This window comes from Typopeltis vanoorti, chromosome 5 (assembly GCF_054136105.1).
Source record: "Typopeltis vanoorti isolate ZY-2024b chromosome 5, IOZ_Tvanoo_1.0, whole genome shotgun sequence".
Taxonomy (NCBI): Eukaryota; Metazoa; Arthropoda; class Arachnida; order Uropygi; family Thelyphonidae; genus Typopeltis; species Typopeltis vanoorti.
In genome coordinates this window covers 47,770,125-47,796,461 of record NC_143553.1, presented here as the reverse complement: position 1 = coordinate 47,796,461, position 26,337 = coordinate 47,770,125, and the positions used below count along the sequence as shown (strand labels likewise).

At 34.2% G+C, this 26,337-nt stretch overlaps 1 long non-coding RNA gene across 1 annotated transcript in view; it reads left to right on the top strand.

Moving 5' to 3' along the window:
- LOC150106364 (uncharacterized) overlaps window positions 1-26,337 on the top strand; it is a 260,534-nt gene that overhangs the window by 76,057 nt on the left and 158,140 nt on the right. The window contains exon 3 of the long non-coding RNA XR_016548304.1: window positions 4,269-4,455. This is a non-coding gene — a long non-coding RNA (uncharacterized LOC150106364). The remainder of the gene's footprint in view (window positions 1-4,268; window positions 4,456-26,337) is intronic.

Sequence of the window (26,337 nt, the reverse complement as noted above, 5' to 3'; positions counted from 1 at the left end):
TAGTACTTTTTAAATTAATTAAATAAAACAATTGTGCGAAATATTTTATAACAAATGCTAGAACTTCAGCGCGCCTAAGTCCCAAAAATAGCCAATTTCTTCACTCAAAAAGAAATGAAATTTTACAACTATTCTTCGTATGTGTTTCTGATCTCTTTTTCTCAAGCGACTTTTAAACCTGCTGCGTTCAATGCTGAACGCGCGCGCGCATTTAGCATACTTCTATCATTTGGATTCGAACGGACAACATTTGGAAGTAGTCGAGAGCGTCTTATCGGTGAGTATGCACGTCTTGTCTGGAAGACGAAGGTTATCTGTTATTCCCATGAAGCAATACGCTACACCTTACATCGTTTCATCCATCTGTTAGCTTATTTATGTACACATAGAGGGGGGGGGGGGGTGCATTAAGAAGACGGCAAGGTTGCCTCTTATGTCAGTTTTGCGTTCTTCCATTAAACTGCGTCCACGCTTATCCATTGATAAGTGTAGACCCATACATGAATGAAAACTTATGCAAAATAAATCGAGCAATTTAGAATAAATTGTTTAAAATGGTTGGTTTGTTAAAATCCCGAGTTTTCGCAAACTGATCGTATTTAGCAGAGAGCAACTGCTTGCTGTAAAGAAGCGTAAATAAAAATAACGAGTTTTATAGTAACACTACAGTTTCTGAGATTCGTTTTCCTAGTTGTTACTATTCCCAAACCAGGCGGATGCGTCACCATAGTAACGCGGGATCAATCTATATTGCAGTGAATAACGTGCACGTGTGTGTGTGTGTGGGACACGAGCGAAACATTCGCCATGAGAGTGCATATTAAATTCCTTCCTGCGCTGTTCCGCCCGATAATAACAAAAGCAACATGTATTAACACTGGCGATGTTGCCGATCTCAAAAGTAAGATATAAGAGAACGATTTTTCAAAAAGGATATTATCTAATACATGGTAGCCATCGTAATACAGTATTTCATATTTCGTTGGTTTAATTCACGAAAAATGTTTATCTGGATTAGTCAATGATGCGTATTTCAATGTTTTCGCATGAAAAGGCTGGAATATTACATGTATTGTTACACGCGAATCTGAAATGAAATTTTGCACGTATTGTTACACGCGAATCTGAAATGAAATTTTGCACGTATTGTTACACGCGAATCTGAAATGGAATTTTACACGTATTGTTACACGCGAATCTGAAATGAAATTTTGCACGTATTGTTACACGCGAATCTGAAATAAAATTTTGCACGTATTGTTACACGCGAATCTGAAATGGAATTTTACACGTATTGTTATATGAAAATGAAGTACATGGCATTTTTACGCTATGAAAAGTTTTCTTTATCTCGGATTTTTATGAATATTGATGGAATGAGATTGTTGATTGGTAGATTTTCATTATTGCGATCTATTAAAATCAAGTATTGAATATTTTTGAGAGATCGTAATATTACACGTCTAGAAACTCCAGAAGCATACAAGTCATAAAAAAAAAACGAGATATATATCCGAAATATATTAATAACGCAAGGTCGACCTTTTCTTTCCAAACTCTTATGCGATGGTGTGTCCGTGCACTTATGGAAGTCGATAACTCAATAGCATTTAGGTAGGCTACTCTGACCTGTGCACTACCCATGACGGTAGACTGAGTTATGGCGTCGTAAGGAGTATAACTTACATTACTTTTATGTGTGCTTGTATCGCACGTTATTGGCTAAATGAAATTTTCCAAGCTACATGGTCACCGGGATACAAAGTTGCACAACTGTGGTTCGTGAAGGTGTCATCCTTTCTTCCATGGCACACAACACGTCATTCAGATCTGTAACTTTCTTTTTGTATACTCCCAAGTATTGTTCTTAAAATCGTTTGGATTGATGATATTTTATTGTTATTAATGCAACAATTGAAACGTGAAGCTGCTGAGTTCAACCAATGCGTTGTAAAGTTTGAGTATCGGTCTTGCTTTTATTTTACGATTGGTATAATTATTTTGGGGGAGGGAAGACTATATATTTCTTGACAATGTTCCATAGCTGAATTTATTTTAAACACTTTCTGTTTTTAGAAATTCTCATTCTAGCGCTAATAAATTTATTTGAACATTAAATATTGATCCAACCAATGAGCTGTTGGGGTAAATTCAAATCTCTAACAAGATTTGATTACAATGACCGCCTATTCCCAGAGAAAACATAAAGTAAGTCAACCGCGATAACCTCAATATTTTGCAAGTACTGGAAGATCAGAAAGTACTAATGTTATAGTACTAATACCAATAGTACATTGTTTTTTAATTTAATAAATCCAAATTCATTAGTCTATATATACACACAAAAAAGTAAAAGTAATTTTTTTTTCGCAAAAGTTTAAATGTGATGATAATAATAATCACACATGAAAGAAAATAGAAATATTCTGCGCATGCGAGAATTCTTAACTCTCCAAGTCTTAAACTTACCTAATTTGTATTTCCCGGATTGAATGTGTTTTAAACTTAATTACTTCTCAACTAAAAATGAAGAGTTTATTTTTGAGATATTAAAGTAATCAGTTGAATGATTCCGCACAGTGCTTAATGAAGAAATTGATTAGATTTGAGAAGTGGATTTGATAACGTGCCCCGCCTTGATGCTGTAATGCAGCATTGCCATCATTAGTACTCCAACTGGTACGTACAGCTTGAGGCTGCTTCGCTGTGAATGACATTAACGATGTTTTCAATGCGGAAATCAGATCGGACGATTCTAGCAACGAAATATCATAGAGATAAAAGCGCAAAGAGGAATCCAATGGACTTCATTGTTACGTCATGTTGCTGAAGTGTATTGTTAAAATTTTTGTTAAAACCATAAATTTTAAACAAAACAAAATTAAAAATATGAACCTCTAAAAAGTCTTTGTAGAATAATATATTATTATTCTACTTGGACGTAGAATAATAATATTATTTTTTTTAATTTCCTCTTTTCCTGATATCTTAAAGTCTAATCTCTCTCCCACTCGGTTTAATTTTGCGTCTCTTGTTTTCATCTTACACCCCTTTTGTTTCTTTCATCTTCATTTTATTCATCTCGCTTCTTCTAATTATCTTTCTTTATCTTTTAACCAACAGTTGTAGTGTGTAGTTTACTATTTAATGAGAGTGTTGAGCAAAGTACACCGATAACCTCTGTGTCGTTTCGATGCCATTAATTGTAATTGTCAAGGACTTTGAATAGCTGATATCGGTCACTGTGTTCGTCCTTGTCACAGTGTCGTAGCCGCGTCGCCTAACAGTGTTGTCCGATAACATGCTTAAGGCGGGCACCCAAATATCAAATTCGCGTTTAACAGCTTCTATCCATTCCTGTTTCAATTTCTCAAAGAATGTTTGGATAGTTTTAGGCTAAGCGAGGAGTGGAATTGACATTTGCAGTCTCATTGCTATTCAAATGGAAAAGATTTAATTTGAATGCGATGAAACTTGTGGAGTATTGGATAGAGGAAAGGAAAGGTGCCTGTTGGTGTACTTTATCTCTTGAATTCAATGCAGTTTTTTCTTGAAACTGTTACGTATGATTTGCGCTGCTTGAGTATTTGGATTCGAGATATTAAATGATACAAATACATTTCGATTTAGCTGTTTAAGTGAGCAAGTATTCATTCAGTACGTTATCTCTTAACTATACGTCACTTAGTACGTGTTCTTTCGAAGTCTTCTTACACCATGTCAAAGTACATCGTATAACGTGTTTTTAACTTCATCCCAAAATGCCACACGTTACAGAAACTACGGCAATTAGGTTTTCGTCAGTATGCTAAAATTGACACCTCTTTACGGAGAGAAATGATCTTCGTATAGAGATCTTCCATCATTCTTACATGCAATCAATGTGTGGAGAAATCCTACAGTTAAATGAACACATACTTATTATTTTAGTACTATCCATACAGCTTACCATAGATTTTGACATCTCCCATCTCCATCCTTCATTCGACAGTGGCAAGGAGGGACAGTACAATCAATTTACTAACGAAAAATGCCATTTATACAAATACGAAGTTTTGTGATATTGGCTGTTCTATATTTAATGGCCTGGAAAATGAATTTATGACAGTTGTTTACTAACGGTGTTTGTTCTCCATTCCACTAGTGATATTTGGTATTTAAAAAAAAAAGTAATTATATTGTGTCATACAATCGTTCTTTGCAATGTGTCATGCTGGATCTTTATAATCTACCCGATTTAATGTACTTTTTCTGTATTTATATAATAGTAAGAAGAAAGTAATTATGGATGGCTGATGTATCTGGAGGACTAGTCTTTAGAGAGTTGGTTTCCAGAAGAGCAATAAGACCAGCTGGTTGAGGAGTCGTATGACACATCACCGAGGATGGAGTGACCCTACGGAATCTATGGATGGATTGAGACCAGTATCACTCTTCACGTCTTTATCTTTTCGGGTAAGAAAGATTTCGGTTACATCAAATTTATCTTAAAATAGGAATTCGGGGGTGGATAATCCATCACTTTCTCCTGGGTAGTATTGCCTTATGTTGTAATCACACACGCGCAGTGGAGCGGTCAAATGTAACCGTTGGTACTTTTTGAGATGGACTTATTGTCAACCACTAAAAGTTAACGTGTCGTAAACGCCATTATTACCAACCACAGCAACGGCCGATGCTACTTATTTCTTTGGAACCATCGCTATTTTCTGAAAACGGAATACATTCGCCGTATTTTTCTTCTAAAAGTTTGAAAGATTTTGGGGGTATTAAGGTTAGTAAAGTCAAATAGATTATCACCACTGTCCAGGTAGCAAGAAATGGGTTAGTCTTCAGTCATTTCCAATTTTAAAAAAAATCTCAGATCTGCCCACGAGCTCTAGAAAGACTTCAGGCCCACTAAGAAACTGTGCATATTTCATAAGTACAGAAATTTACACTGAAATTATACAGAAGTAATATTTTGTGGTAATAAGGAATATATTTAGTTTTTCCCCTTTAGTTATATGCTTACTAACGATACGTAGCCGTCGGTTGTGAATCAGCACCACTTACCGATTGATTCCAGTCACCCCCTTAGTTGCATTCAATAGAATTTTTTTTTTCGTTTGTTCATTTAGTTTTACTTTTTCCATTTGCTGATCTTACACAACCAAATTGATGTTCGATAGGCTTTTCCCCGAGTGTGTTAATTTTTCAACTGTTTTAAGTACCTGTTCAGGATGAGCAAATGCAAAGAGTAAAACCAATGAACAGACGAAAAAATACTTTACCCGAACAACTTTCATTACATTGTATAAAGTATCGCAAAAGACACTTGAATAGTATAGAGACAAGACGTGCAGGATAGGAATGTGAGGTGTAAAAGAGGTCGTCCGTAACATTAGTGACATATAAATAACAATGTATGAGTAGAGCTAAGCCAAGTGTTACTTTGAGATCTCCTCACCTATCTTAATCGTACGCCACGTAAGAGTTGACACCTCTAACACTGCATTCACCTTTTTACTTGGATGCCATGTGGTCACTTCCATAATTCATTGGGATTTGGGAATGAAGTCTGTCAAGGAAGAAAAAGCGGAAAGGTCATCACAAATGCCGCTTCTTTCTGCACAGAATGAGTAGGAATGCAACGGATGAGAATCTGGTTAATAGGTAGCATGGGAAATCGAAGAATTGATCCTCTTAGAAATTTCGAAATTATTTTTTCTTCTCTCCTCACAGAAGAGATAAATCAACTGGACAAGTAATTGACTAATAACACACAACACCGGAGCCAATAAAAGAAGCTTTTGGCGTTGAAAATCTTACCTTATTCATTTATGTCCTCGTAATATCAATGATACCATACAATAAGAACACACAGGCGCGGGCCGTTTCATTAACGGGTTATACTGTGCGAATTTATGGATTATTAAAATAGCAGGTTCCTTCTAGATGGGTTTTATTTTAAATTCATTCGGTTGAAAACCTCGTGATATTCGGGAAAAAAAATCCAGCTATTATTATTAAAACAGTTATTGGATTACTGAAAGATGAGTTTAATTAAAAGAGTTGAAAACAAGAAACACGTTTCTAAAAAATCAGTCGTGTATTAGTAACCACAATTATCTTATTCATTCTCTTTATATCATTATTGTCGATTATCATTATTAGGTAAATATCATTGTTACATAAATATCATTATTACGTATGTATTCAGGATGACTAATTCAATTGTTGTTAAATTCAATTGTTAAATACTATACTATACTAAAAACTAATAGAACACAGATAATAAAAATAATTCTGAGTTGAAGAAAATTATAATACGGAAAAAACACGTACCAAAAATAAATATAAAAAATACTCCAAAAATGATCACCTAAAGAGGTTTGGAGCGATGTTGACCATCTGTATGTTCCTCTGACGTTACTTAAATCATAGCATTCATTTTACCACAATTTATCAGCCGCAAATTCCGTGCATACCACTTCTCCTCGTGAGCACGTTGATGCTTGTACATTTACTTTACCATTCGGTTTTGATAACGGAGTTTTAATATTTACTTGTCAAACTTACGATTATTAAAAGTGTCTGCAGGGGAAAGCTTAGTATGCAACTTTCGTAGTGTCGAAATGATTTTCTCAAACAATCCGAGTAAAAAAATGACTTTGTAGGAGACAATTTGAGGGACAGAGCGCTTTTTACCTTAACTGGAGGTGTTTATTTTCATCTTACATCTTTCTGCAGCCGTAGATTTAGTTACCTTACGGTTCTACGTTGGATTCAAGTGTCGGTCTCCAGCTGTAATTACCCGTAATGTCTTAATATCATATCAGCAATCTTGTCTACAGCTGTGGGATTCGATTTGTACAATAATTTTGCAAATGATTAACACAGTTTCATTATAGTTAAAAGTTAACCTTACTTCATCAGGATAGAAATGTTAAGAGTTAATTCATTTTCCTCCGAATCAATACTGGAAATACTCCGTGGAGTCATCCTTTATATCAACTTCATCCGTTGCTTCATTAGCACATCGTATTGACTTGTAACGAGTTTCTGGCCATAAATGACTTGATGCAAAAACAGACACTTCGTTCATGTCAAACTCAAATGGAATTTCTTCATAAACAGCTGTTAAGGTGTAAATTGACTCCGAACATGCGGCATGCGTTTTAGTATTTTAACCAATCAAATTCGAGGGTGTGTCACTAGCATCAGTTATTCGATATTTCTAGTGTTCTGTTGATAACATATAACATTCTGGAAACTCTATGAATATTTCATTCACCAATAACTTGTTTTTGGGTTTTACTAAATGCTAAATAACAGTTTTACTAAATACTACTTGAAAACGTTACAAATTCTCAACATTTACATGGGGATGGTAATGAATGTTTCCTGCGCTGCAAATTATTTACGATATTAAAGTTTCCCATTTAAGGTATGCCTTAATTAGGAACGAATGATCACGTGTTACGAGAAAATATAAACTAACTCATACTGCTACAATATCCTTCTAGCGCAGATTCTGATTTCAGATTTTTACGTAATACTTGAGGTTTAAAATAATCTATTAATTTGAACAGATCGTCATACAAGATTAACCCAACCATAGACGTGAATTTGCCATTCTAATTCCTAATCATTTTCCAAATGTGAAGTCATTCATCATTTGGCTCAGCCAATCGCAAAATGTTAATTGCTGAGCCAAATGATCACTCGGTCGGTTGAATGTACGTATTGGGACCTCTCTTAAATTAACTATTTCCGCTTTGTCGTTTTAAACTGGGCGAATACCAGAGAACAGATATTTCATTTAATCCTACATTTAAATAATTCCGAAGTATTATACACTCTAATTAAGCGCATCAAAGTATTTCATTTTATCTTTGCCATCTTTAATTACACCCAGGTGGAATACAAACTATAATTATAACTGCACAGTTTTTGTGTGTGTCAATTAAAGATTTTATTGATTTCCTGTAATGAACTTCGAACGTAAAGACGCCCGACAAATGACTTGGGAATGTTTTCGGTTCCGCATTCGAAAAGTGCTGCTAATGAAACGCGAATCAAGTGGAGATTAAGTAGTTGTGAATCAATTGGGATTACTTGAAGACAAATTACAAGGGTTCTTAGGAAGTGAAACAAGATACGTGGTGATAATGATGGTTGTAATAATTTGTCTCGAGCAATTTATTCGTTTCCGGATGGACTACAGTGGTATCGACTCCGGAGAATTAACATAAATACCGATTAGAAAAATCTTTTGCTCTGAATGGACAAATCGCTATCTAATGGACAAAGTGCATTAATTTCGATACACTGTCTTGACTTTTTTCTGCAGTAATTTGCGCATGTTTTTCCTCAGAAAAGTATTCTTCCTAAGAATGGTAACTTAAAAGTATTCATTTGTTTAAAATCATATACATGAGAATCCGAGTATAGTTCGCCCACCGTTTGTAGGTCCCTGCTTGGCGTCTTGCCAAGAATAGTCGATTCATGCTGAAGGGGAAAAAGAAATGAAAGACGTACGAATTGGTCGCCAACAAGCGAAATCACGTGCTCTATAGGTAACATTTTCCAACTGTTATACAAGCAACATAGTTAACTACAATAATCGTGAAAGAGAAGTTAATTTTCCGACCGGTAATAATAAACAACTCATCCCACAATACGGACTGATTACCCTATTATCGGAATGGATTCTCCTTTTTCTGGCATGCGCAGAAGTGTCGAAGGATATCTAATCGGTAGGCGAACTATATCTAAAGAGGATTGCATATTTCTATGTATAGTTGATCTTATCCGTCCTAGATGGGGTGTATTCGTAATTCATAACTCCGGGGAAGATGGAAAAATAAAAACCGATGCAAATGCATTTTACAAATAATTACAACGGACAATAAATAAAATAAAACTTACTGAAATGTTAACTATATTGAAGATTTAAATGGATTGCAATGAACACTTTCGCAATAGGTCTAAGATCCAATGTGGAAGACGTCATTTGTGTATTAATTAATGCTACCCAAATATTTGAATTTTCTGAACATTATTAGATCCTCGTCATTCCTAAAAATCGGTTAATAACTGCTTCAAATCTGGTCCACGCTTCATTTTTCGGCACCTACCGAACTTTAATGTGCCAGTGCATTCTTTGGGACTGCTAAGAATATGAAATACCTTAACAAAGGGTTAATTTCCTTATTTTATTTAAAATTTTGTTAAACTTTATTAAAATTCAGCTCACGATGGATATATTCAATCGTAAAAAATAAAACTTCCGGCTTATTTACGTTAAGCGAGAAACGTAATAAAAATGCTATTAACTTTATAACCTTGCGGTCAGGGGGCAATGATCAATACACTAAATCCACTTTTAACACTGAATTAATAGAAGCTACAGCCTCAGAAGAGTTGCATAATTCCTTTTAAGATTCCATTACAATCGTTTTGAATTCGTTGGTCTTCCTCAGAGCTTCAAAAGACAATTATACAACTTTTTTGAAATGATGTCCTTTACTCAGTTGGTGTTTTGGTTTTCTCACAAAGATTACGCCTCTGGCTAGAAGGATGCGCACGTTTTTAAAATAGAAAGCTGGTTGTGTGCATCGTAAATATTCGCATCTCAGATGACATTTCTTATGCCTTATCCTAATGAGAATCGAATTCAACTTGTAAAAGAGCAAAGATCCTTTCACAGATATTTAAAACATATCTTCATTTTTTCCTAAGGCTTTCTGAATTGCTTCACACCCAGTTTCATAACAAATGAGGTAATACGATTTTTAAGTCAACCATTTCGTGTGTTAAATGTTATGTAACTTAATCTTTGACTGAGTCTTTGTTAGTGGCCATTGTTTCTGTATTAGTATTGACTACGTGATGTGCTCTCGCATAAGTATAATGCAATTGTTCACCCATGAATAGTTTAAGAAGACTTTTTCATTCTCTGGTAACCAAATTTGTGTCTTCATATTTCACTATTACGTAAAAAGTTGTGAAATTGGTAAGTCCTTTCACGCATGTCCAATAAGCAAACGAACACGAATGCGTGTATTTTACTGTCCTAAAGTATTCCATTTAGATTTGAAAAGGTGTTTCCATTATGAAAATCCCCTTAGACTTGAATGGATGCATATAAGTTACCGTATGAAGAAGAATATTTTAGACTTCAGCTTCGTAAAAAATAAAATTAGTTAAAAAGTTCGCGATGTAGCGAAAGAGGGATAGTTTTTGGCGAAAAGGATGCTGAGATTAATATAATAAGCACAAAATATTTAATACAGATAGCCTGTTAGATAATATAGAAGTAATAAATAATTTACGTAAAGATAGCGATTGGATAACCCTAGATATTTCTCATGACAGATAATTTTGTGTTTCGAAATTCGGTAAAAGTTTATTATAAAATTAAATAGAAAACGCCTTTAATCAACTGCTTCTAATGGGAAACGCCACACACACAAATTTCTTTCACTGCGATTTTTGAATCGCAGTGAAAGAAATTTGTGTGTTCAAAACAATACATTCTTAGCTGTAATTTGTAAGAAATTCTCTCAAAGAATACTTCCACGAAAATATGAACTTTAAAAGAATTCTGCGAACTCATTAATAAAGGAAGAGCCAGAATCCATCTAATCCCCAAGGGGGCGAAGGGAGTGATGTGAATTAATTATCTACTACATAAACTTCGAGCCTTGCTATTTGCATTACATCCAAGAGGGTGCCTACCAAACTGTATAAACTGCAGCAAATCAGAACCATAACACCATTTTCGTGCACTGTAAGCTTTAAAAATTGTTATTCTTGTATGTAGAAGGTATGAAAGAAGGAGATTAATTATCTAGAACAGAACTTTTAGAATTCTAAATAATTAGTAGCCCCATAATAGCCTGTAATAAGACTTTTATTTGCCCTAATTGTTTAGTTACAACCGAGAGGATTAAATGGCTTTCAGTTTATGGTGTGTTCTGTACTTGCCTGCATTTTCTACATTTTTGGATTCAGGTGCTCAGAATGTTATTGTCAAAATTTATTCTTATGGGTTCTCATAATTATCAAATTCTCTAAATGTAAAACCAATTTGAAAAGTATACATTTTTTCTGTTATTAATCCTACAGTAATTCAATGGACAATTTTCATTCCCTTATTGCTAAATATCTTTACATGCTTAAGAAGTACATTCATCCAAGACTACTTGAAAACGATTACGAGGGTTCAGATTTTTTTTGTTTAAATTCTGAACTTTGTTTCTGAATTTTGAACTTCACCTGAGTGCATTTTGAACTTTTGAGTACATTTTAAATTCTGAAGTATTTTCTGAATTTTGAACTTCATTTTTTTTTTAATTTCGAACTGTATCTGCATTTTTCCTGAATTTTGAAATTTGTTTAGACTTTTTTTTTATCTTCGATCATTACCTTCATCGATGAAGTAAGTCTTAACACCTTCATTGTTCCAAATTTGTTCTTAATAATACGAGACTAGATATGACGAAGTTAAAGACGTTGCTTACCTAATACGTCTTAATTCATCTGGGAGAGGAGTAATGCAAGTTAGTCTTGAGGAGTGAGGTTCCGTTTTATAATCATAAAAACCCATTACGTATATTTTACGAGCTTGATCTTTCAAGTCGTTCTTTTAAATAAGTAGTTGATCGGGGGGGGGGGGGGGATATACGTGATACGAAAAAGCGCGATCTACCTCTAGGCTATTAATAGGGGATCCACTTAGGAACAAAACAAGATGGGGGTTACGAAAACATTAAAATAACTTGCCCGAAGCCGATAATCTTTTAGATGCCGAGCATCTTCTCATCTTGCGGTCCCCGATGTGCGAGGAATGTTTGTAACCCGATAAACTTTTGGCAGCCTCAAAAATCTCTGATGCGCTGCAGGGCAGCCGGGAGATTACCGAGACACTTTTCCATTCATGAGCATTAGTTCGGCATCCCTATCGGAAATCAAGTGATTCCATCTCCCAAAATAGAGATCATCCCAAGAATATATCTGATGCTGTTTGTGCTGCTGCTGCCTTATTTTATAAGAAATACCAGCCCTTCTATCTGTAATAAGGTTTGCCGTAGTGTAGGCATTTGGGGCGGGTGCAGATCGCTTCCCTTCTAGTATGTTAAAGCTACAAAACTAGATTGGGGTATTCCACTGAAATTGATTTAAAAGGATGAAAGTCAGTCTGTGAAATAATATACACTTTAAATATGATTAGTTTTACTTCGTATTTTTGCCTTTCTCTCTCTCGTGTGTTTGCGGTCGGGTTAAGGAAATGGTGTCTGAGTTGCACATAATTTATTTCAGTATAATTTGTTAAATCATAAAATATATTAAGAGTAAAATCAATTTTACACCTGTATTTGTTGATGTGAAATAACATTAGTGAATATAGGAAGATAAACCCTTATATCGAAAGCCACTATAATTCTACCGGAATCGACAATACTCCTCCGATGGAGAAACTTGGGTTTGAATTCCCTTACGGAAAGTAACCTACCTGCAAAGTGCAATATGGCTATCAATTGCGTGTGTTCTTCAGGCCGATGTCGTAATCTTTTAGTGCTGAATGACTACAGTGGGATATTATTTAAGGTGATGCTTGTCCAACACGTTTTTGTTGCCGGTTTATCATTCTCGTAGGATAAGTATTATCCAAACAAGGAGTCTTCCAGCGATTTTTATATCCAGTGGATCATTTAGTTGAATCCCTTAAATCTCATAATTTCCCCTACAACACAATTTCTCAGAGAAACGTTTCAGTAAAAGCTTACCAATGTGCTGCAGACATCTGACATTTTAAGATTCCTTCAGTGGTGATTTGAGTTAGTGGATGAATGTTTTTTATTTAAAAATACCCCTGTCCACCATTCCTTCGTGACCTGTACCAGAATATGTACATCTATTTTCTACTTGGGAATATATACGAATTGAAATGATTCAAACAGATTTCTTTCTATCGATTGCATCATGTATACGCTAAAAGTATTATATTCATTGATTAGAATTGTCCAATGTGAACTGGATACGACCACAATTGTTCAGTAAGTTGAACAATTATGACAGTATTGTTGAAACTCCTCCATGCAGCAACAATGCAATCAGAAACAATTTTGCATTAAACTTCTCTTCGGAAAGTGTTTGAATATATTTTGTTTCGTATTTACCCTAATCAGGTTTATTTTTACGATTTCAAAAGTATCGTTTCCTGCTATTAAGTAACTCTGATTTAAATTTTATATTTAAAACACTTTAAAAAAAACCCTTAGATATTTATAAATGGTATGTTGAAATCTTGTCTGGGACTAATAATTAAAATATTACTTCCATCCACTATTAATGTACTAAATATATGGAAAAATGAGCATAAATTATTCAACAATGATAAAAATAATAATAGCGCATATTTCCCGAAAGTGATATTAAAATAAAAATCACGTGATCACTTTCATAACAATCATAAACTAACAATGATTCGTCATTGTTGATTTAATCTGATTGTATGCTTTGTTATTTAATTAGCTAATATAAATTGATTTAGTTTAAAAAACTAGAGTTTCGTGCAACTGAGGTTGGTTAAACTGGTCAAGAAAAGGCCTAAGAATTCGCATCATCATGATATTTAAAATAATACAAAATACTTCTTTAATCTTTCTGCTATGTTCTTAAAAATTTAAGATTACATTACGTTAAGGTAATCTTGAAATACGCTTCCATAAGAAGATTCAACATCGGAAAGAAAATCAACAAGTGAATTGAAAATCAGCTGTTCAAATTTCCACGAATCTGATCCGCTTCTAAAGTCAAAACAGTAAACAAGCCTCATGCTCTTATCTGAGAAACCCCAAATACTTTATTATAAGGGGGTGAGGAGGAGTTTTCTTAATAAGACAGTGCAGGTAATTCCCGAAAAAGACTTTAACATTTCAACATAATAAATAATCTCTTAAATAGTTGAAAAGTATACAAAACTTTTCTGTAGAAAATCAGCTTATGGAAAAAAAAAAAAGATTTCCAGCTTACTGAACAAGTAAAAAAAAAAAAAAAAAAAAAGTTTGTCGACGCGATAGACCCGAATGAACTGTAATGGCTTTCTCTTGCCTACTTTATTTTCCTTTCCCGTCTCTGGGGAGTTAAAACTCGGTGAACCATATAACACGTGTCGCTATCTGTGCGTCAGAAGGCTTACTTGCCATTTGTCCCGTCCTTAGGTTTACCAAGAAAGTATACCCCTTTCAAAATAGCACTGACAACAGATAAGACACTTCGTCCACCTTTCCTAGCAGCTGTGCGCGTTCGATATCATCATCCGTTCACTTGATTTGATTGGAATACATCAGGCTATTTGGCTCTTTTAAATATTTGTTCCCGAAAAACAACAGTTCTAGCTTTAGTGTGGAGAGAATGAATGCAAGTATGAAGAAAGAAATCAGAGAGTGCCATAAATCCTCTATCTACCCCATTAAACTGAGCTTGTCCATTTTAGTACCTTTTATTTATGTGTATTACAATCCTTGCGATTGTTATTGAGAGCTGAGGTTTATTGCCTTTGGCTATAACTCAATGGTCATTACTGCCTACGTTTCAACTACCGAGAGCAATAATTACTTATTAACTGAAGAGGCGAAGCATCGGTTAACATACTGTATTATCCATAGCACAAGTCAGACGATTAACTGTATAGAAAAGCAGGAAATTGTTGGCATCATTGCTGAACTAAATCATCTGCTAAATAAGTATTTGTGCCCCATATAATGCACTATTCAACAATCCCTTCGAAACAGCAGACGACAATAAATCTTATATTGTTGGATCATCACTGTATATTAGTCATACATGGATTTTAAATATTTACATCTAATTATAGGCGTGTTCTCAACAATATGTAAATTATTTAACTGGGGTCGTTCAGTATTTAAAGTAGTGTGATTTTGCTCCAGTTTCGTTTAGAAAAAGAAATTACACAAGAATACTCATGAGTTGGGTTAATAACAAGATTGATAATCTCTCCGAATTAGTATCAGCATTCAATAAAACTCACAGCATACTATAAATGGACACTAAAGTTCCGAAGTGTTCAATGAACTCAACTACGTTTTGGTTTACCCTTAGGGGGAAAAAAGAATGTGACCCTTCAGAGCATTTTGTGTTTGTACTATTGTAAGGACGACAACATCCCTTTCACCGCCCCATTTTCACGAACTCTAATCTCACGATAAAGGATTGTTATCTTCATAAGATCTGCAGCTCACAATGAAAGCTATCGATGAAAGAGTGGCATTTAATGTGAAGCCTGAAAAGGACGACACAGAAACAAAATGAATTGGAAACGGGAGACTTTATCACGGTAAATCGATAGCTACATCCTTTTACACGGATGGGACTCGAATCTGTGATGAATGGCTCGCGCATGTAAACATTACCGACGATCTATCACCGCGAGGATCTTTGAGTGACGGAAGTCGGACTTCTTGAAGTGGGTTAGTAATCCCGTTTTCGTGCCGATATCTGCTGGCTTATACCGATAACATAAACGGAAATGGGGGACGTCTAGTGGAGGGGGGGGGGTTGAAATTAAATAAACCCGAGACATTTCTTATTATTGAAGACCAAATCAATCATAAAGAAGGAAGTCGATCAGACGAACGATATTTTCCCGATGTTTGCAAAGCCAATCTCACTACTAATAATCAGCGATTATAACTTTGGTTGGCTGGAAAGACCCAGGTTCAAATCCCGTTGGAATTCCAAAAAAAAAAAAAGGAATTTTCAGACGAATATTTTATTTCTTTGATTTAATTTCTGTAAGAAAGTTTACGTTGTTTCCTAAATTACGTTTAAAAGTTTAAAAAATAGATTTATTTTATATAAAGTGGGACCTTATGATTTGTAGATGGAAAATAAGATTTCAGAGTGCGGTTTCCGCTTTGCAGCCAGCTGTCAGATTCGTATATGGGCCCAATAAATTTGACTCTTCGATTTGCTGATGATGGACGATCGAAACTGTGCTGGAAAGAGAAAGATTTGAGTGCACTCACAAGTCTAACAGCGAACTGAACCTTCAATTTTCTGTCCTGAACCGATACTTCAGTTTCACTTGATTACTTGCTATATGGAAAGAGATTTGACAGGCAATGGAAATTTATATAAAAATTATTTGGACCAAAACTTGCGTTGAAGAAATAGCTATCTGGAATTGATAGCATAAATCCGAATAACTGACAACACTTCTTTTTTTTCGAATAAAGTGATATAAATGACTTTGAAGCACTTTTTGACACTGCGAATGCTCTATTTTATAATTGTTATATATTGCATAAGATGAGTATTATTTGTATTATTATAAAGAGATTAGATCGGAAACAGAACACTTAAATATTTAGGAGTCTCTGGAATGGTTAATGATTATAATAACTGCGGAAGAAGATGCATAAACTGGAAATAGTAACCATAACATGTGCTATCAAAATGCTATTGAAATAAAGCAAGATTTACTATTTGAACTGTGTATACATTTATTGACGATCAACCCAGTTACAAATATTTTTATTTAAAATAATCAGCATTATTAGTCAGTGGTTGTTTCTGATGTTATTCAATAACTACTTGGATTGCTATTCCATGAAGTTGTTGAATCGCTCCCCCCCCCCTTCTATTCACTGTTTGACCGAAAACATGATTGACTCTCACAATAATGCACCAAAGGACCACAGGAATAGTCTATTGCGGATAGTTTCTTCGTAAGGGTTTTATACGTTTGGGCTTCCTGTGGGACTGTTCAATAGTTTGATGCAGTGGGCGAACGTGTTGTTATTATGGTGTCTGCTGCTGTTGTGAGAGAGAGTCGGGAGCAGTGTGCACTGGCCTGGATGAAATTTAATATAATTTCGTATTTAGGATCGCTATTGAAATTTGTTCATTTCATTTGAACTATTTTAATAAGTCACGAATGCTGTCAACTATACAAATAATACAACTAATATGTATTTTATGGCTATCTGAAATTACTTGACCTGTTTCTTTCCCGACTTGATTTTTTCTTCCCTCAGCATTCTCTGGACATTTCGGCAGTGTGTGTGGTTTTACTGGAGGATACACAATGTCGCAGGAAAACGAATGGAGTTCTCATAATCACGTTCATGTTTCGAGCATTTTGTATGAAAATTCCGAGAACTAGCGTATATTCAGATCTGCAGATGTGTTGACTAAATAATCCGAGGAACCTATTTAGGGACCAAATAACATAATTTTCCATCCCACTTTGGATTACCAATATGTTTAAGGTGATTTATGAAAAGTACAAAGTCTATGCAAATTATGAGCTCGTAATTTTCTTCATTTGTTTTCTGTTCTTATTAAGGGCATCTACGCGTAAGGTTGTAATTTGGCTAAAGGGTATCACGTTCCATCTTTGAACCAGAGAAATTTTAAATGCACGAAAACATTAGAAATAAGTCGTAGCTGTGCTTAATCTTACGCTACTTGTAAAGAAGTCAAAGGACACCATGGTGTGAGGAACTAACATCCATAGCGCCCACCTTAATAAGATGTAGGACCTCCTTTCTCTGCCATGATTGCAGTAATCCTATGGGGCATATTTTCCACAAGCGTTAGATAGCGATCCATGGGAATATTTGGACCATTCTTCCCGTAGGCACGTAATGAGATCCTGGACTGTTGTGGGGCGGACGTCCTTTGACTTCACTCGACTCTTCAGTTCATCCCACAGATGTTCAGTGTGGTTGAGATCAGGGCACTGTGGGAAGCATCTAGTGTAGTAACGTTCACATCCACAACCCATGCAGTTACAGCAGCAACATCCTTATAACACGGTGCATTGTCTCTTGCTAAAAGAGACAATGGTCAGCTCCATAGAAACGCCACAAAGTAGGAAGCATTGCATTGTCTAGAATGTTCAAGATACCTCTCGGAGTTCAGTGTTCGTGGCACTACAAACAGAGGTCGGAGGCTAAACCAGTAAAAAGGAACCATACCATCACAGCGCTAACTCCGAAATTCATAGCTGGGGTTACGCACTCTGGCAAGAGGCCTTCACCGTGAATCCGCCCATCTCCACGCCTAGCCATCTGCTCGGAAGAGTGTGGTTCGTCGCTCGATAACATAGCTTTCCATGCTTCCACTTCCTACCGTACACGATCTGTGCAACACTGAAGACGACGCAGTATTGTCGTGACGTTGTGTTCGAATCCGCCATCTTGTTACAAGTCACTTTCACCTAAATAAACACAACTAATTGTAAATTGATCACTAATCTAAGGGTAGAGAAATTTCTATTATACTGCGCCACTCTATCCTTAGATAAGTCTATATGAAATAGTAGGATCAATTCAAAGTTAGTTAGCAGTCTTTCATTCAATCAGGCCGAAGTATATATTCTCTTTCTGGAATTCCCGCTAGATTCGAATTTTTGTGAACGGTGCAGTAAAAAGAAATTCAGGCAAATACAATAGTAGATTAACCAATGAAACATTTAATATAGGTCATATAACACATACATAAATATTACTTCTAATTTTCTTATACTAGAAACAAGTCAAACGTTAAGTTTAGATAATCTCAATAGCACAATCTTCCAAGTCTTCACATGTACTTTCTCAGCTTCTGGATTACAAAGTTTCTACACTTAAATTAATATAATGGAACATCCAATCTAGTCAGTTTTCACACAATTCTCAGTCATGCTATAAGTTCAAAATATTACAAGCACTAATAGCTGAAAATATCTTTCAAACAATTCTTATCTCCAACTCTCATTCACAAAAAGTTTCCACAATTAAAGTAGCGTTAAGCATAGCGTAATTAACACACAATTCTTCAAGCATAGAAATAACACACTATGATAAACCTTACCGGAAATAGTTCCTAGTACATCATTTATGTTGTGAGTAAACTTTTGGAACTTATTTATCTTACAAATAAAACACATCTACAAGACTTATCCACGGTTATACTTAAAGCACTATCAAACGCACTTTAGAATTCTAGACTTCAATTACAGAGTACTTCAACTATCGTCGTTACCACTCATAAACTAATTAAACACCGTGAGGTTCTTTTTAGGGCAAATCGGAAATAAGCCACAATTCTAGAATAGCCGGGTTCATTCAGAATTCTTCCTTAAACATTCAGATTTTTATTTTATCCGATTGTAGTATTAATTTCCTTTTTATTATTAGTGCTGATTATACTTTCAGCTAACTATAAAGCTCGTTTCGTCCTTGCTCACTTATAAAAAAATATCCACTCAACTCCTACCCTTAAGAACCTTTTATTTACTTCTACTTCTCTAGTTTATCTCCTTGCTACCTTTTAGTTCCAAAATTCCGTTCCGACTCCCCTACTACGTATATATTTTCTCCTCTTTATTTAGTCCACGCTCTGTTCCACTCACGCTCGTTTATTTCACGCGTCTCTATGACAACCGATAAACGTAAACATTCTCGCGAATGTTACATTAGGCTATACAACTAGATTCCGTTATTACATAACGTTAAACTTTCACAAACAAGAATAAATAGAATATTTGCATTTCAATAAATGCGTAGTTAAATTACAAATACAAGTTCTTATAATATTGACATAACAATAAATAAAATAGCTTAATAATATTTAATACAGAATCTTATTATCATTAACACATTCCTTTGATTAAATAATTAAATATTTGACAAAATTAAGGTAGTTATATGAATATTAAGTTTTAAAATAAGTTATATACATTAAATAATATTTACAAGTCTAGCCTTTGTGATGGAAGATCATGTTGGATTCTGAAGCAAATAATAATTACTCTAATCTCTACATAATCAGAATCCAACAAGTTCGAGTAATGTGGGCCTTGCAGTTCCTACAATGAAAACCCATGTGGAGTCTCGGTGCCGGACACATGGGATTTGCATGTGACATCCTATCATAATGCCTCTTTTAAACTCCGTCAATTCCCGTCTCGCATCCATTTCACGTGGGCACAGTTGCACTGACTTGGGGAGCATCGTATTCCTCCCATTTATACGGCTGGAAACAGGTGACTCATTAAGTGACGCGGCGCATCTTGTCCATGAGCGTGTCCGCTGGCTTCTTTCCAAGCGGTGTATATCCACGCATAAAATATTTATAAATGAATTCTTTAAAAGTGTTTGATAATCGCGAGCACCCACCTTCAAGTAATCTTCATTCAAAGATCGGCTGCCTCTTTATAGAATAACGAACTCTTTCGTAATCTGATATTAATTACACATCTCGTCAGAACATCATCTGTGTTTTCGTGATTTTTTACTCGCAATGAAAGAATAATTTATTGAAACTTGAATGAACATTTCAGTTGTGTACATTAAACGTCTTGCGGCACACATCTGCTTTCTTAAGACGGTGTATTCTATGAATCTTGGATGATGAAATCGATTTCTTCAGGCAGATTTTATGCCAACACGCTATGTTACGATTCTGTAGTCGCCATTACACTTTTTCATCCACCTTTTAGGCACTGTTCACAGTTTCTGTACGTGATTGTCCCTAACACTTGCATATCTCGCTGTAGTTACGTTTCCTTACATTTTCAGACTGCCGTTGTATGCCAATCGTAATATTCGCAGCAGTCCAAATTTCTATTTTCGAAGATTTTTTGTCTTACATCTTTGTACTTGCGATGTGGCGCGTGTTCTGTCATTTCTCTTGGGCTCTGCGACCTTTGTCTCCAACAGATGCAAACTGCAACAAATGCTACATCCCAAGACGGAGCAGGTGGAGAAAATTGCTGCCTGCATATTTATTTTACTTTCTCCGTGTTTATCGTACGAAACTGGTTTCTGCGTGCGTGTGTTGGTGCAATGGAGACTGCATATTCGTCTTCATTTAAATTCTTAACTTTAATAGCATCTCGGCAAACTTCATAAACTTTTCTTTAATTATTTAGCAAGAAAATGTTTATTTGTAAGCATTTCAAGTGATTTCTGTGAAACCTACATTAAGTTAATGTGTGATTGTTCCCCGGAGAATTCAACACCACCTAGTGGCAAAGCAGCTTGATTCGCATGATGTGGAATATTAAAACTAATTATTTTAGTGTTGTTAATTATATTATATACACAGAATTCACGCCCGTGTCTTGCAACTTGGAATTTCGAAAACAGTTGATTTAATGCATCCAATAGGACGTATAGGACATTTCATTTGTAACTGACTACTCTGGAGAATTACACACCGTGTCATTGGTGGCAGTGGAAATCAATTTTGATACGAGTGATACAAGCCACTTGCAATTGCCTTTGGATTTAAACAGAACCATTTTATCCATCGCGTGCAACAATAAAACCTGATCGTCACCTGACTTCAATTGTTAAGTGTGCGTATCAAGTACGTTATTAGGAGACTTTATTTATTTTTTTATTTGCTTCTGATCGCAATAGAAAAATATTATCGATTGTCCACGGCTTGATTTCTTTAAAAGACTGTTCTTTCGCTTTCTCCTTTCTAAATTTAAAATACAAAATATATCCATTCAGGAGAACCGTGTTTTCAGATTCTCAGTGTGCATTGGGTAATGTTTTCTCTTCAAGGTTTCCCTATGGAATGAAGACTAAAAATATAAACAGCTGAATATATCCTTCAGTACAAGAACTTTCACTTTCAGCCGCCATTTGAACCTCCCCCCCCCATAATTCCATATTGAACATTTTTTAACAATGTATGAAACAGTGGAAATGCAATGGCAGAAGAAATTAGTAATATTAATCTAGCAATCTAATTGTTGCATTAATCTGATAGTTATCAATAACATGAGTAAAAACATTTCCATTGTGACGTCACTGCTCATTTCATAGAGCGTATTCTTTTGACAGTTTTCCAATTAAATAGCAGTTGATTGTTTCAAAGTACTGAGCCATTTTTCCAGGAATTCTTCCATAATGCCAATAGTTGCATTATTTTTCTCTTCATTTAGTATTTAAAATATTAAGTTTCTAGTTTTATGTTCGTTACTATAGTCATGTGGAGTTTAGTCTGGGAGGGTTAAAACTTACTATATAACGGTCTAGCATTTCAATAATACTACAATTCTCTTAGGATGGTTTGTACTTTTTCTATCGTTAATCTTCGTATGTTTCTTCTTTATGTGACCTTATTCTTTGCGTATCCATATTACTCAGTTTTATTCTCTTTGGACAAAGCAGCTCAACTCTTTGAGAGTGCTTTCTGACAAATGACGGCAATTGTAGTGTGACTAGATTTTTCTTTTCTGGGGAATTTCTGTCGGTACTTCGATAATCCATCTCCACAGAAAGTAATAGGACTTTTCCATCGAGGGAACTGCACTTGCTCATCGACGAAACAAACTAATCTCTAGAATACGTGGAGTTTACTTATATCTGGAGATCCACAGTCCCCAGACGCATTTGCTTTAATGTAAAACATCTGAATGTAAATCTAATTTAATTTTAAAATATTTCCATTACAAGTGACCGTCTTTCTAGAGCCATGAACTGGAGTTCTGCATTCTTTATTTTTCCGGTGATAGACCATAGACGTGTGTGTGTGTGCGCGTAGTTTCGTTTCATCCAGAACTCGTACAATGTTGAAGAGACTATTTTACTAGAAGATCATAAGAGTCCAGATCCGGATTAGTAACAAAGGAATGCGGTGTACAGTGCTGCTCTGGTTGCTTAGGTCTCGTACCTGGCAGTCTCATCCGAGTTTAAATTTAGTTTAATCTTGTAATCAGACCTCTAAGTATTTTAGAAATTTATAAGAAAAAATAATTAAGAAATAGAATTGTATTTTATGATAATTTAAATATGAATTATCGAAATTCAAATAACCTAAAATTATTTTTGGCAAGTGTCTAAGTTCAAACGCTTCGAGTATTTTTGAACTTTTATTCTAGAATTGCTGACAATTGGTTGCTATGGTTACAAATGATTCATCATTCAAACTAAATATCACAACTTTAGAATATTACGGCACTTGGGGTATTTAGAAGTATTATAAAGTGGGGAAGTCAGTGCTCATTTGTTAATTCAAAGCAAATACAATAAAATATATCTTCCTACTACAAAAAATATGAGAAAGTATGAAGGAAAAGGGTCTACCTTTTCTTAAGTATAATTTAATTGCTTACAATTCCAATTTACATGTAAACACATAGTGACAGCATTGAGAGTCAAATGTCACTTGAGTAATACAAATATGCGAAACATTTAAAAATATATATTAAAAAGAATAGTAAATAGATAGAGGCTATTTAATAATAATTGGTTTATATGCCGAAGAAGGAAGAGAACAGGATAATATTGATTTTTTAATCAGCTACAAAACATATATAATAAAATAAATAAAAATGATTACGTAATTTTAGCAAGAGACTTAAATGCAAGAATTAGAAACACGAAAATTAATAATAATATAGGAATACATGCAGAACATACTCTAAACAGGAATGGTAAAAAATTGATTGACTTTGTAGTTTATAATAACCTAAAAATAATGAATTCCTTCTATAAACATAAAGACATACATAAATATACTTGGGCAGCAAGAGGATAGAAATCAATATTAGATTACTTCATATTAAATGAAAAGACATCAAAAATTTCACTAGATGTTAGAGTTCACAGAGGATATGAAATAAGCAGTGACCACTTCCTTGCTAAAATAAAATTAAGATTACCACCTAAATGGCTACAAGTAACACGAACAGAAAGAAAATTTGAAACATTTGTTTATAAAACTAGACTACTGGATGGCACAAATATACAATGGCACTATGAACAAAGAATTAACCAATATCTGCATAAAATAAAACAAAATGAAGAAATAGAATGGCTTAATATAAAAACGATACTAAATGCAGCATCAAATGAAAGCTTAGGAAAGACCAAAAAATTCAATAATAGGAAACAATTGAAGATCTGGGATGATACAATGAAAGAAATAATCAAAAAGAAAAAGAAGCCTATCACAAATGGTTAAGCAGTAAAATATTAGAAGATGAAATAGAATATAAAAGAATAAGAGCCATAGCTAAAAGAGAAGGCAGAAAAAAACATAGAGAATCATGGAACAAATTTGTTTCTAATTTAGAACATGATTTATACAAAATAAGACCCAATGTATATAAGATTTTGAAACACTTAAATGCAGATACCAAAGTAAACATAAAATTAAACACCGAATTGAAATTAGAAGAATTTCTATACAGAATTGTGGACAGACAAATATTTTGAAAAAGACAACTGGCAAACAATTAACGAAAATAAAAAGGAAATAACTAAAGAAGAATTAGAAATTAGCCTGAAAGAAAAAAGAAACGGAAGATAAGCTACGTTCAGAACTATATAAATATGCAGGAACAAGATTCAAAGGAAGACTCCTATTGTTTTTAAATAAAATTTACTCAACTGGTATCCCCCCGATAGAATGGAAAAAAGAAATTGTGATTCCTATCTTTAAAAAAGGTATTAGAGATGACCCAAAAAACTATAGAGGTATCAGTATACTAAATTCCTGTTACAAAATATATAGCAGAATCTTAAATAACAAACTAATGAAATATTCGGAAAACTTTATTCTAGAGGTACAGAATGGATTTAGAAAAGGACGATCATGTATAGATCCAGCCTTTTGCCTAAAATTAATAATAGAGAAAAGAAGAGAATATAATTTAGAAACACATATTGCATTTATTGATTTTGAAAAAGCATTTGACAAAGTTAAAAGAAACATATTATTTAACATAATAAAAGAAAGACAAATACCAAATAATATCCCAAAAGCTATAAGTATATATGAAAATAATCAAATACAAATAAGATTAAATCACGAGCTATCATATACGAGAGAGATAAACTAAGGGGTTCGACAGGGATGTCCTCTCTCAGCAACTCTTTTTAATATCTACTTAAATGAAATAATAATAAAATGGAATAAAAATTTACATCAAGGATTTAAACTTTCACCTTCAGTTAACTTAAGCACTCTCCTCTTTGCAGACGACCAAATAATAATTACAAATTCTGAAGATAACTTACAAAAAGCTGTTTTAAATCTAAATGAGATATCCAAAGATTATGGTATGATAATATCAACAGAAAAATCAAAAACTATGGCCTTTAAGGGACAAGATCCAGCAAGAACTAAAATAGTAATAGATAGCAAGATCTTAGAACAGGTGAATTCATTTAACTACCTAGGATGTATGATCACTTATGAAAATGAAAAAGATATAAACATAAAAATTGCAAAATATTTAAAAATAGCAGGAATAATTAACTCTATATTTAAACCAAACCTAGTTCAAAAACAAACCAGACTAAAAGTAAACAATACATTAGCCCTACCAATCTTATTCTATGGAAGGGAAATCTGGACAATACAACAAAAAAGACAAAGATTAACAACAGCAGAAATGAAGTTTATGAGAAAAACTGCAAAGTATACTCTATTTGATCACAAAAGAAACGAAGAAATTATGAGAGAATTAAACCAAGAACCAGCAATAGAAAAAATTAAAAAATATGAACATAAATGGATGGAACACGTTCAAAGAATGAAAACAGAAAGATTATCAAAACAAGCCTTAAAGTACAAGCCATTAGGAAAAAGAAAACCAGGACGTCCTCTTAAACGATTCAACGATGACTTCTAAGGCCGGAACAGGCCATGCTAGGCCTAAATCCTTCATACGCATGATGATGATGATATTAAAAAGAATAATTCTCTGATTTGCTAGACAAAAAAATAAATATTATAATTTGCAGATTCGATTAATAACAAAAAAAACTGTTGTATAAAGAAAATATTACAGGCACATTTATTTCATAGGCAGACCTTTTTGGTAGTACCTGGTCTCTAAACCAGCGCTTCCCAAACTGTGGGCCGTAAGTTTTGTTGAGGGGGGGCGGGGGCCCGTGAAATAATGAAAACAAATTTGGAATATTTAAAGACTAAGCAGATTTTTTTATCTTAAAAGAAACGTATTTAATTTTTATTATTTCTTTTTTGTAATTTTTTGTATTTTAATGGAAAAATTAACACATTGGTGTTGGTTCACAAATTCTGCTTCCTGCGTGTTTCGGCGCTTAATGAATATTAGTAAATATTGCTTATTCATATAAGTTTCATTTCAAAGGTATTGATAAGAAACAGAAAAAAGATTACAAACGCAAAATCTTGAATATAAATTGTACTGAATATAAATACAAAAATTATAATTTATATATGTCTGTATTACAATTTTTGTTTCGATGGTGAGCCGTGAAATATTTTAATTTTTTCCAAAGGGGTTTTTACATCCGTAAGTTTGGGAAGCACTGCTCTAAACAA